The following is a 5770-nucleotide window of genomic DNA, read 5'->3' as shown; positions in this document are numbered from 1 at the left end:
TAAAAATTAAAAAAAAAATTGTTGAAAGTGGTCATTTCTAGAGGACAATTGCTGGAATTTGGGGCATCTTTTATATGTAATGTCATATCATCTGAAAACTGCAATAATTTGTCTTCTTTTCTTATTACTATACCTTTAATTTCCTTCTCTTGTGTTATTGCTCTAACTTGGGTTTCAAGCACTACACTGAAGATAGTGGACAGCCCTATCTCATTCCTGATTTTAATGAGAATGCTTGACATTTTTCTGCTTTTGGAATGACGTAGGCTGTAGATTTGTAGTACACAGCCTTTATTATGTTGAGATCTGTCCCCCTGACCCCATCTTATTCTCTCCAGAGCTATCGTCATGAAGGTCTGTCATATTTTTGTCAAAATTTATGCACCTATTGAGAAGATTATGTGATTTTTGTTTTTAAGTCCATTTATATGATTTATTACAGTTACTAATTTACATATGTCGAGCCATCCCAGAACCTCTTGAATAAAGCCAACTTGATCATAGTAGATGATCTTTGTGATATATGCCTTTGTGCAGTCTGCATGTATCTTGAGAATTTTCGCTTGTTCATGTTCATTAGAGATTTTGGCCTGTAGTCGTCTTTTTCTTGTTATATCTTTGCTGATTTTGATATTAGAGTAATATTGGCTTCATAGAAGGAGTTTGGAAGTGTGCCCTCTGTTTCTATCTTTCTGAATAATTCAAGAGGCATTGAGTGTAGTGGTTTTTTTTTTTTTTTTGAAGGTAGGGCAAATTTCTGCTATGGGTCTATTTGGATCTGGGCTTTTTTTAGTCATAAAGTCTTATACTAGGCTTTAGGGCTGGGTTGGACCATTGATTGATTTTCTCCTTTAGCAGCTTGCATAGTATCTTCTAGAAATATGAAAGCTAGTCTCCAGGTCAGTTCTAGCTCCATTGCTCTAAGTCCTGTGTCTGAAATATGCCCTGTCTTCAGGAGTAGGGTCTTGCCTTCAAGTTATGGGAGATAATCAAGGACTGTGGCAATAGCTTGTGTTTTGGGAGTCTTTTGGACTACTCTTACCAACAACTCAAAGGAAGTTTCTCCTGTCTGGCACTGTGTTCCTTGTTATGCAGCCTTCAGGTATACACATGAACTAATGTTCAGTTATTGTATGTGTACTTTTCTGGGAGTTTCTGAGTTAATACATTTCCCTTAAGACTTAAAACCCTCTCAATAGGAGGGAACTCATTTGTGGCACTGTAAATATAGCCTAATACACATGACTGGAGAGGTCATAGATCCTAGAGAAAACCCTATTTCTGTCATATCTCTAGACAAATGAAATTCTTACTGTATGCTAAATATGGATCCTTATAGTTACAGAAGAATGTACTATACACCACCAATCAAAGAAACTTCCTTTTGCAACTCATGGAAGCTATTACAGAGTTCCACAATTGGTCATATACAGAGACTGTATGTCTGAAAGATGCCCAGCCCTAAATGACACATCTACCGGGGAACCTCTATACCTAAGGCCTAAGGAACGTAGCAGAACAGGGGCTGGAAAGAATATGAATATAACTTACCAGCAAAGTTTCCTCATAGAACAGAGTGTGATGCACAAAGGCCACAAGTGCATGACTACGTTTTAGAGAATAAGAGACTGCAGAATATAGGATTCCTTTTTTTCTCATTAAACTTGTTTTAACAGGTCTCAAAATTCTGTGACAGATTTTTGGTTGTTTCCATTAAAAAGTACTGATTTTAAAAACAACTTGAGGCTGGAGAGATGGCTAAGCAGTTAAGAACACTAGCTGTTCTTGCAGAAGGCTCGGGTTCAAATCCCAGCACCCACATGGCAGCTAACAACTGTCCATAACTCCAGTCCCAGGGGATCCGACAGCCTCTTCTGACCTCCCTGGACATTGCACGCAGGCAATACACGCGTACACATAAAATAAAATAATAAATAAAATTTAAAAATAAAGTAAAAACTAATAACTTAAAACTGACACACACACACAAACACACACACACACACACACACATACATACACACACACAAAAGGTCCACAAACATTCTCCTTTCCTTCTGAGGGTTTTACGATGCATTGTTATCATTAACCAGTCTTTTACTGTTAAACTTAAATGGCCAATTGAGACAAACAGTTCTGAGACCGTTCTTCTACCACTGATTAAGACTGGGGTGGCAGGTATTAGGGATAATATTCATTCAGCCTTGTGAGCTTTCTGGGCGGACTTTGTGACCTTGCCAGCTCCAGCAGCCTTCTTGTCCACAGCTTTGATGATACCCACAGCAACTGTCTGCCTCATGTCACAAACAGCAAAATGACCCAGAGGAGGAAAATTAGAGAAGCTCTCAACACACATGGGCTTGCCTGGAACCACATCAACAATGGCTGCATTGCCAGATTTCAAGAATTTAGGGCCATCTTCCAGCTTCTTACCAGAATGGCAATCAACCTTTCTTTAAGCTTAGTGACCTTGCAAGTTATGTGAACTGTGTGGCAGTCCAGCACAGGGGCACAGCCAGCACTAATTTGGCCTGGATGGTTCAGGATAATCACCTGAGCAGTGAAGCCAGCTGCTTCCATTGGAGGGTCATATTTGCTGCCGCCAGCAACATTACCACGTCGAACATCTTTGACAGATGTTCTTTTCATTGAAGCCTTCATTGCTCCCAGAAGAGCTTCACTCAAAGCCTCATGGTGCATTTCAACAGACTTGGCTTCGGTTGTGACATTGGCAGGAGCAAAGGTAGCCACCATGCCAAGTTTAAGAACACAGGTCTCCACTCTGCCCACGGGGACAGTACCAATACCACTCATTTTGTAGACATCCTGGAGGGGCAGTCGCAGAGGCTTGTCAGTTAGACGAGTTGGTGGTAGGATACAGTCCAAAGCATCCAGCAGTGTGGTTACACTGGTACTGCCATCCTTATGGGTGACCTTCCATCCCTTGAACCAAGGCTTATTGGCACTTGGCTCCAGCATGTTGTCACCATTCCAGCCAGAAATTGGCACAGATGCTATGTGTCAGGGTTGTAGCCAGTTTTCTTAATGTAGGTGCTGACTTCCTTAACAATTTCCTCGTATCTTTTCTGGCTGTAGGGTGGCTCAGTGAAATCCATTTTGTTGACACCAACAATCAGCTGTTTCACACCCACTGTGTAAGCCAGAAGGGCACACTCACAGGTTTGCCTGTTCTTGGAGATACCAGCTTTAAATTCACCAACACCAGCAGCAACAATTAGGACAGCAAAGTCAGCCCGAGATGTGCCTATAATCATGTTTTTGATAAAGTCTGTGTCCTGGGGCATCAATGATAGTCCCACAATATTTGCTTGTCTCAAATTTCCACAGGGAGATGTCAATAGTGATACCATGTTCACACTCAGCTTTTAAGTTTGTTCAAAACCCAGGCATACTTGAATGAGCCTTTTCCCATCTCAGCAGCCCCCTTCTCAAATTTTTCAATGGTTTGTCGATCCCACTACATTTGTAGATCAGGTGACTGGTAGTGGTAGGCTTGCCTGAACCTACATGTCCAATGACCACGATGTTGATGTGAGTCTTTTCCTTTCCCATTTTGGCTTTGAGTTAGTGGTGGTTTTCACAACACCTGCGTTTTGAAGGCAAACCCGTTGCAAAAAAAACGAATATAGGATTTTTACATTAAGCGTGCATGGCTCAGGGACCATTGTGGAAGAGGGGGCAGAAAGATTTTAAGAGCCAGGGTTTGTTCATGAACATGGAAATAGAGGCTTTCAGGCCACTGGAAACTTGCTCATATGAACTTGTAGTAGCACTGACAACATGCACAAGACCCATGCTGACTCAATTAGAAAAAAAGCCCAGCAAAGAACAGGAGAAATGGGCAGTAGGCCCCAACCCTAGCTAAGGAACTACTGGCAAATGATTACTGTGGGGTGAGGAAGAGTAGATCTTCTTTAAGGAAGTGACTCTAGGTAGACTGACTATGAACTTGCACTGAAGGACACCTGGATGGAAATACTTGACTGGAAAGGACTTAACATATATGACAGAATACCTGAAATCTGGTGAAGGGGATATGGGTGGTGGGGAAGGGGTCTAAATTTGATTAAATTTGATTTGATTACATTATATTAAATGTAAAAAACTCAATAAAATATTAAAAATAAAAAATAAGGCTTTTATTACTGTTTCAATCTCTTTTATTTGTTATGGGGCTTCTGTTTAAGTTGTTGATCTCTTCTTGGCTTAACTTTGATGATTTGTTTGAATCTAGAAATTCACCTATTTCTTTTTGATTTTCTAACTTAATGGAGTATAGGTTTTAAAAGTATTCCCTTATAATCTGAATTTCTTTGGTATCTGTTGCAAGGTTTTCCTATTTATTTTGACTCTATTAATTTGGGTCTGCTATTTCTTTCCTTTAGTTAATTAGGCTAAGGGTCTGCCAACTTTGTTTATCTTTCAATGAACCAGCTTTTAGGTTCACCAATTCTTCATGTTGTTTTCTTTGTTTCTATTTCTGCTTTGATGACTTCTGCTCTAATTTTTATTATTTTGACCCATCTACTGGATTTGAGTTTGGTTTGTTCTTATTTTTCTACACTTCTGAGTTGTATCATTAAGTCATTTATTTATGCTCTGATTTTTTAATGTAGGTACTTAGAGCTTTTCACTTTACTCGTAGGAGGGCTTTAAATGCGTCCTAGAGGTTTGTTGTACTGAGTTTTCATTTTCATTTAATTCCAGGGATTTTTAAAATTTATTTCTTGATTTCTTCTTTGACCCATTCATCATCCTGTAGTGTGATGTTTAATCCATGAGTTTGTGTAATTACTAGAAATTCTTTTGCTGTTAATTTTAAGTTGTGTTGCATTGTTAGATAGGATATCTGTTAGGTTTGTTTAATGTATGATGTCATTTAATTTCAATATTTCTATTTTTATATTTTGTCCGGATGACCTGTCTATTGGAGAAAGTGGGGTACTGAAGTCACCTACTATCACTGAGTTATGGTTAATCTGTGTCTTGAAGTTCAATAGTATACTCGTATAAAATTGGGTACATAAGTGTTTTTGTAGTGTCTTCTTGGTGAGTTCTTCCTTTGATCAGAGTAAAGTGACCTTCTTATCTCTTCATCTGATTACTTTTAATTTGAAGTCTGTTTTGTTGAATATTAGGTTAGCAATACCTGCTTGTTTCTTGGTCCCATTTGCTTAGAATACTAATTTCCATTCTTTCACTGTAAGGTGGTCCCTATGCTTGAAGTTAAGATAACTTTCTTGTAGGGAACAAAAAGATGGATTTTGTTTCTTAATCCATTCAGCTAATCTGTGTCTTTTGACTGGTGAGTTGAGGCCATTCATGTTTAAAGTTATTATTCAAAGGTATGTATGGATTTCTGTCGGTGTTTTTCATGTTTGTGCTCTTAATCCTATTTTTTGTTTCAGCAATTATTAGCTTCACCTGTTTTCTTTCTGTAGCGCTTGGCTATGTTTATTCCTCTTTTTGGTCTACAGTATTGCCTCCAGTGCTCTCTGCAGGACTGGTTTGGTGGACGTGAATTCTTTCAGTCGTGAATTCTTTCTTATCATGGAAAGTTTTTCTTTCTTCTTCAACTATGGTAGACGTTTTTCTGGGTAAAGTAGTCATGTTGGTATCTGCGTTCTTTTAGAACTTGAAATACATTGCTCTGGTTTCTTCTGGCCTTTAAAGTTTTCATTGAAAAACCAGCTGTTATTCTGATGGGTTTTCCTTTATATGTGACTTGTGGTTTTTCTTTTGTAGCTTT

The 5770-nt window shown here is 38.8% G+C and overlaps 1 pseudogene; it reads right to left on the bottom strand.

The window, feature by feature from the left end:
* Positions 1-2040: 2040 nt before the first annotated feature.
* LOC103744385 lies at positions 2041-3614 on the bottom strand (annotated as a pseudogene).
* Between the last annotated feature and the right edge of the window lie 2156 nt (positions 3615-5770).

The sequence above is a fragment of the Nannospalax galili genome, unplaced genomic scaffold (genome assembly GCF_000622305.1).
Source record: "Nannospalax galili isolate Female #2095 unplaced genomic scaffold, S.galili_v1.0 scaffold402, whole genome shotgun sequence".
NCBI classification, from domain to species: Eukaryota; Metazoa; Chordata; class Mammalia; order Rodentia; family Spalacidae; genus Nannospalax; species Nannospalax galili.
The sequence above is the reverse complement of the archived record's forward strand: the minus strand, read 5'-3'. Positions and strand labels throughout refer to the sequence as shown.